This window comes from Dermacentor andersoni, chromosome 3 (genome assembly GCF_023375885.2).
Source record: "Dermacentor andersoni chromosome 3, qqDerAnde1_hic_scaffold, whole genome shotgun sequence".
Classification (NCBI taxonomy): Eukaryota; Metazoa; Arthropoda; class Arachnida; order Ixodida; family Ixodidae; genus Dermacentor; species Dermacentor andersoni.
The window spans coordinates 177,294,070-177,302,044 of NC_092816.1; the positions used below are offsets into that span (position 1 = coordinate 177,294,070).

A 7,975-nucleotide genomic window follows, 5' to 3' on the forward strand; every position below is an offset into this window, starting at 1 on the left:
ACGTATCTCCAATTCTTTTCTTTGTGGTTCCTTGCTTGCAGATTCACAGCATCGAAACAGTTCTCCCTGTCACTGAAGGAGGTATTCCTGATCCTGGGCTTTCCCCTCAAAGTCTTAAGGTTGTCCCTGCGGAATGTGCTAGTGGGACTGTTGTCACTCAGCAGCATACTTTACGGACTGTTGCTGTTGGCCCTAGCACTAGAACATGTTTTTTTAGTGGCTTCCACAGCATCATTGGCAGACCAGATGCACTAAGAAGTCTGTGTGGTGTTGACAGCGATGTGTTTGCATTATTACTCAGTTTGTTACCAACTGTAAGGGAGAGGAGTAGTGATGTTACAGTCCAAAATAAGTTGCTCATGTTTTTAATGAAAATGAAGCTGGGAATATCATTCTCTGCAGTTGCTATTCTTTTTGGAGTGCATGAGAAAACTGCATCCCGTGCATTCTACACTGTGATGCACACACTGACTGAAATAACAAAGCACTGCATTTACAAGCCCCCAATAACTGACATAATATTGTTGCAGCCACCTTGTTTTAAAGTAAATTATCCACAGTGCACACTCATCATTGCACAGAAATGAAAACTGAAACCCCATCCGAGGCAAGGCAGCAACACATGCTCTACTCGACATACAAAGGATCCTACAGATTAAAATTTCTTGTTGCTATCATCCCAAATGGAATGGTGGTCCTCAAGTCCAAACCATATGGTGGCAGATGTTCAGACACTTATATTACATTAGATTCAAATTTTTTGAACCTTATTGAAGCTCAAGAGACAATTTTGGCTGACAGGGGCTTTTCAGGCATCAGAACTTCCCTTGCTGATAGAGTAGTTCTCATAATGCCACCTTTTTCAGTAGGAAGCAATGTTCCCTTCACACCTGAGGACATGGAACAGACTTACTCTGTTGCTTCTGTCCGCATACATGTGGAGAGGGCAATTAAGAGGATTAAGCATTACAATATCTTAAATCTCCGTATACCAATTTCGCTGATTCCTGCAACGGATCACATATTTCACATGTGCTGCGTTTTAGCAAACTTTCAACCACACATTATTTTGTCATAACGAAAAGTGCATAATTAAAAGCCCCTACAATGGCTACGTGCAGAGAAATATTTTCTTGTTCATACTTTTGGTTATATTGCTCTAGTCCTTGGCAAAGCTTGCAAACAGATAGTGCATCTGAAGCTTGTTTACATGCTGTTCTTCCATTACCGTTTTTCGTATCCTTTATTGTTTACAAACTTGTTACGAACTGCAGTAGCAGTGCCGGGAGGATAAACAAAATCATCCCACTTCGTAGTTCCTGCACATTTCTTGCTTAAGTTCACTGCTGTAATAATGTGAGCACTACCTGTATTTTTGTTCTTTAAGTACGCTGCTTTAATAATGTGAGTATTTAGTTGGAAACAATGCTGCACGTATGTTAAGTCATTTATTATTGTTCTTGTTGTATTTTGTCATTTTAGACCACTGTATCTTGCAGCAATGTTTTTTTAGTGCACTTGTCGTTATAAATATTTTATTCGTTGTAGACAAGTGTCACTAAAAACGAGCCCAACAGTAGTGCAGTAGTGCACAGTAGGCATAAGCAGATGTGATACACAGTATACATTAGCACCATATCTTTGTGCACTTATCGTGCGAACTGCCTTAACGCATGCACTGTGAAATTTTTTTCAGCTAGTTGATACAAATCCATTGTGACAGGCAAGGTGAACTTGGCAGACGCAAAGTTGTTTTGTTTTTATTTTGCTGTCAAATTCCCTCTGCATGATACCACATATGAACCAGGTTAAATAGCGATTTTGTGAATTGGAATGTTTATGTGAATATACAGAACTAGAGCTGAGTTACAAATACAACAATTTTATTTACAATTCCATGGGTAAAATTTGACAAGCGACAGCAACAATCCAGCGTTTGATATCAAGCACATGCTAAGAGAACAAATATGACGGAAAAACTTCATAAATTGTGAGCGTTCTTACTACACTCTATGGAGATATAAACAAGATGGCAAGCAAAACACCGTAGATAAATTGCAAACCATCCATGCTGCACATTGTGTACACCCCACATAAAGAAAGAGACAACCATCCAGTCATTGTAACTTGCAGTAATTGAATTAAAAATACCTTTAATCAAACACAAATCACAAAAGTTATACAATCAAAAGCACAGTTAGGTCAACGTAAAAAGTCATACTGGCAGCTACACTAGCTTTTTGGTTATACTTCGCCAACAGCTTATGTTTGGCATCTTCAATTTTATCACTGCAACTTACTATACGGAAACAAGTGCTCTACACAGTCGTTCCGAGTATTATTGCTGTCTCGTATAATGTGAGAATATTTCAGTAGGGCTTATGTAGTAGAAACAATACATTTAAAGAAACAGGATCTACGAATACCACCTGTGATTCCTGATAAAGCATTTAATAATAAAGCACACCTTAACTACCTTTCAGTTCTGTCTTGCTGCATATTTTTACAAGGCTATCTACCGCTGCACTGGCGTAGTAAACAATCTTTATTCATGAAGAAGTACCTTAATGTAAAAGTTGAAATAAAAGTGTTCAAGAACAGGTACAGACTGTGCAAGAAATGCTTCATCTCGCTGTACAACAATAACAATGCTCTGCACAGACGTGTACACAAAAAAGAAGCATCTGCTCGTATCTGTCACATACATTGCAATTTGCACTTGCGTATAATACTGGTGGCGCTTCTTCAGCGTTTGTTTGCCATCTTCATATAAGATATAGCTGATGAAGCTAATTTCATTGTCAGCATCAATCAGCACATCATCTTTTCTTGAAAAGGGGCACTTTATCTCGAGGAGCACAGTCTCTTCACCTTCCTTGAACAGTCCATCAAGGCTGGCACACAGCCATGGCTGACTCAAGTTAACTATTAGTCCAACCTGCATTTAGATCTCACATGGCAACACAACATTCCATGCATACTGGCATTTCATTCTCACTGCAAAGGCAATAAGCACAAATCAGTCCAAATAAATTCATGCACAGTTGTAGCACAGCTATTACTACTTTGTCTTTAATAAGGTGCAATGAGAAAATAACGTTATGAAAAGTAAAAGAACACTGTAGCATAAATTTTCGTAAAGCAGATACTCATTTAATTCTGACATTTCACTGCGTCTACACAAGCAATGCACCTACTGTTAGTACTGAGCCCTGAAAAATGAGAGGCTGCTTTCTGGAATAATACCCTGATGGTAAATATGTCCATGTTTATATCGCAATGTGATGAAAACCATTGCTGGGGCTTAAGGCTATGGCGATTCAGCTTATACAGGAAAAAATATACCGATGTTTTGAGCATGTTGAAGTGTACGTACATCATTTTTACTTGGACAGTTTTCCAGAGGCACCAAAATGATTGCATAGGATTTTTCAGCATGTTGCTGAACATTTCAACAGAATTACCTGTCTGGTTGGGAAATTGATTAGGTCTTTCAGACTGACTCCAACCAAATATATGAATTTGATTAACCTGACATTTCGGAGCCTATGAGGCTCCTTCTTCAGGGGTTATCCTTTGGGGGTGGTGGCGTACAGCTTTTAAAGCGTCTTTCGTAAAAAGGAGGGGAGAGTACGGAAGGTGAGGAGAAACTTGACAATTGGGAAGAAAGGGGGGGATGGGGGGATGGCTGCAGCAGCGCTGGTCGGCTGGGATGACTGATGCTGGGGGAGCTTGACCCGCGAGAGTGCCGTTGACGGGAGGCGGATGGGATGGGCACGGGAGAGCGCAGACGTTTTGGTGACCTCGAGCAGGGATCTAGCTGGCTGGGCAACCTTTTCATCTTTTCGTCATGTCGCCAAGGCCACGGATATACACCGAGGGTTGCCCTTCACATGGTTTCCATATTCTGAATGCGCCATAACTCTAGTAGTAGTCTTTTTCGCGAGTTCGTCTCTGTTTGCAGGATTTGGGTTTCTTGGAAAGCAATGTTGTGGTAGGCGTCTTCAGAATGTTCAGCGACGGCGCTGTGTATTCTGTTGTATGTTCTGACGTCATTCTTGTGTTGTCTGATTCTTTCTGTTAGATTTTCGGTTCTCCCGATGTACGACGTTGGACAGTCGGCACAGCTGATTTTGTAGACGACTTGAGCTTTTTCTTGTGATGGACGATCTTCTGGTTTAGGGGGGAGGATATTGAAAGCGCTTATTGGTTTGTGCGCAGCTTTGAGACCTTCTTTTTTTAATATTCGGCTGAGAGCTTCGCTGGTGTCTTTGATGTACAGGATGGACACTCGTTCCTAGGCTAGGTAGGGGAGACGTCAACGGTTGAGGGTCCCGTAGCTTGTTTCTTCTTTTTTGTTGTCTGGTTGTATTTCCAATGAAGTCCTCTGTGTACCTATTCCTTTTAAGTTCATTGAAAACCGTTCTTTTTTCTTTCTTTTGATCCGAGTCTGATGGGGAATGAGTTTCGGCTCTTTTGAATTAATAAGTTGCAACAGCTGCCTTGGGTTTGCTGTATGGTTGGATTCGAAGTGAAGCCCATGTGGGTTGGTTTTCGATAGACTGAAAATTTTAGAATGCCGTCTGCTCGTGTAGCTTGTACATCCAAGAATGGGAGTGATCCGGTCTGTTCGCACTCATATGTGAACTGTATATCCGGGTCTATGAAGTTTCAAGTGTCTCAGCAGGGTTTTTGACTTGCCCCGTCTTCGCGACACAGAAGCAATCAACCTCGTACCTGAGGCTCCAAAATGTCGGGCTAATTAAATTCACTTATTTGGTTGGAGTCAGTCTGAAAGTTCTTATTTCTTAGCATGCAGGCTACAAAAATTGACTTCAATCATTGTGCTCTACCCCGCTGCACTACTGAACTGTGAAAAAAAAGAACGAGATCAGAAAAAAAAAACGAGTATATACTGTGATGTCACGCCGTCTCCCAAAGTACCTATGTGGAAGCAAACAGTTACTGATGAAGCCAAGTCTTGTCTGGAAAAAAATGACGCAGTCACTGATGTTAACTTGTCAAGAACTCATGTCTGCTGATGTAACCCATACCGAATAACTGTCCGGCATACTAACACGACAATAAGTCATGTACTGTAACCTATGTCATTTGAAACGCCAGGTCTTCACAAACATAACTACACGTAAAGCTCACTTGATTTATACAGCCCAATTCTCGTTCACTATTCCTGTTATATAAAACATTTGGGGATACAGAAAAATATATTCCTTCATTTCGGGTTTGCTAGAATATATTTGTCAAATATTTCAACAGCTATTGTCAGGAGGAAGCCTCCGCATGCATAACTCACCTTGACAACTGGCTGATCAGCTTTCTGCTCAACATCTTTCCTTGCCTCAGCTTCTGTGCTTATCGCTAAAGTATGAAAAGCATTCAGGAGCAATAATAATGTTAAGAAAAACTCTTCGTAAACGTAAGCTTGTGCAAACAATAGTGAACATGCCGACTGTTTGTGTTACCGTGCAATACTGCCTCCCCACTGAATGGCTTCCTGCGGAGCAGCTCTTGCCCAAGTCTCAAGTGGCAGCCTGCGATCCACAACTATATGGGCAATAGAGCTCGACAAACGTATTCTTCGCTCCTTGTGCCACCTACATAAAAGCACATGCCTTGAAATTCTAGAATTTTTTAGTGCATGCTCATGTGTGCCACAATTACCGATTAACAAGGCATACACAAAAATCTTGTTTGCCGACTTAATTTGCCTATCATCTCGGACATAACTTGCTATCCTACATGACCGCAAGAGCAGGTTATGCATTTCTTGCAAGAGTACCTCATGTTAGGGCTTGTAAATGATTTCTTTATAAGTCAAGCTCTGTTATAGAAAGCAAGTATAACTAATTGCAGTTGAATGGCAGATATTTGCAATGTCTTTGGTAGTTTTGCCGTCCTGTGAGGTACATTATTTTGAATTTAGATTTTCTCGTTGACTGGCACATTGAAAGTCATGCATCTATCCCTTTACACCCAGCAGTGGGTGTGACGGCACAATTTTAGTAAGGCCTAGAAATAGAATGCCCAAGCATCATAGCCTACCCAAAACACCATGCTCTGCTTTCACTTTTTTGTAAGCCCAGTGTCATTTTTTTTTTGGATGCCAGGGCAATGGTTGGCTGGCATACATGTCAACAGTTTCTAGTGTCGCATGGTTTCGCGAGGTCACAAGTGCACTGATTTTTGGTATTTCAACAATTGGTCTACTATGGGAAAGAGTGAGCCACTTTCTGAGCAATAATAGGCTACGTGAGAGTATGGCAAGCCCTTTGCAGATTTGTCATATCACACAAATACAAAGTTTCAACTGTGTTTTTAACCCATTTTATTGTTTCATTGAAGGGGAGTTCGGGATAACTATAACAATAAGTGCTGTCCTCACTCCCTATGCGGTGACTGAAGCTATGCAGCGGAGTGCACTAGCTGGAGCAGCTCAAGTTTTCACTGAAAACGCTGTCCTTATGCACAGCAGCCCAGCGGTAGTAATTACAGACACAAACCAAGTTAACAAACCAACTTCTATGTGCAGTTCCTTGGCTTAGCGCCACAGCCCACTGTAATTTCCGACAGTGGTGACAAACATAACAAAAGAACACCCGCATAAAATGCTCTTTGAAATCGTCATTATTCTAGTTTTATGATCGAAATAGCAAAATGTAAGGCTGTGCTTCATGCGTGCAAATACAGAATAAAAGCAACATGCTATCATAAGCCAATACACAATAAAAAGCACATACCAACATAAGCAGTGTCATATAATACAGTAAGCAATAAATCAAAAGCAGCATTTTTTCTGTGTCACAGCTGAATGTCTTTCATGCTTGCTGAAGCAAAATAAGCATGTTTCCTTTAAAATGTTTTTGGAATTTGTAAAGAAACAGAATTTAAACTTGGGTGTTCATTTTCTAAAATTTTCTTCCATTCAACGATGACAGCTTCATTTAATGTTTTCATTCACAGGAAAGCCTGTTATGTTTGAATTAAGCGAAATGAAACTCAGCTGCAAACCAAAAGGAAGTTTCTCGCCAATGTTTCTTAATAAAAGCAAAAGATCTTTACAATACATATCTTAAAGAAATTTCACTGTTTCAGTGTAATAGTTGACTTGTTACCCAAGCAGAGCTGTTAAAAAGCAATTTAGGCTCGTTTGCAAAAGCACAGTGAAGTTACAAGCAACCGAAGTTGAAAGCATTCGTCAACTTCTCATAGTACTCCATTAAAGACCAACTGCAACAAAATTTCACTTTGCTACAGTAATCGTGTATTAGCGGTAATCGGTATATAGCGTTAAAGCAATCTTGGCAAACCTGCGGTCCTAGTAATGGTCTAGCTTACTCATAAGCAGCTTTGAAATTGTACCTGTGCAGACAATGTGTGCGCCTCGTGGTTAGCAGACATGAGCTAAATGTAAGCATATTGCCTTCAAGACTTTTCGTCATGCAGCAGGCAAACCTAATCTCGGCGGATGTGCCAACGACCTGTGCTGTCTCTCAACATTCTGAGGTATGCTCAACTGCCTGCACACAGTAATGATGTTTTCTATTTCACTATCATAGTCAAGTCTACTTATGCAAGACCTTCATGATGCATCCATCTTTCTTCAAATGTGTAATTTTGCAAGAAGGTTGCTCTATATACGCACTATCTCAAAGTAGGTGTATTAGCAACAAAAAATTTCACTGCAGTTGGCCTTTTAGGAAGCTTTAGCTCAAGGGCTCCTATCCAAATACATAGGAACAAGGAAATTTTTCTCAACAACCACTGCATAGTTTTGTTGCCAATAAAAAGCATAAATATCGACTGACAGTAAGAAGCTGCTTTTTTATGTAGGGCATGAACTTAATGAAAAATGGTAGGAAACTGAAAGAAGCTTGAGTATCAAGTTTACAACTCTCCGACTCGGCAATGAAACCTGATATCGCAATTTTTTAAAATCCACCTAATAAGACATCTA

The 7,975-nt window shown here is 40.4% G+C and overlaps 1 long non-coding RNA gene across 3 annotated transcripts in view; it reads left to right on the forward strand.

The window, feature by feature from the left end:
• Window positions 1-3,036, forward strand: part of LOC140216803 (uncharacterized) — a 42,627-nt gene extending 39,591 nt beyond the window's left edge. Inside the window, exon 4 of one of the 3 annotated variants that reach the window (XR_011893495.1) lies at window positions 42-3,036. This is a non-coding gene — a long non-coding RNA (uncharacterized lncRNA). The remainder of the gene's footprint in view (window positions 1-41) is intronic. The other 2 variants (XR_011893496.1, XR_011893497.1) reach the window with 2 other exon arrangements.
• Window positions 3,037-7,975: the final 4,939 nt, after the last annotated feature.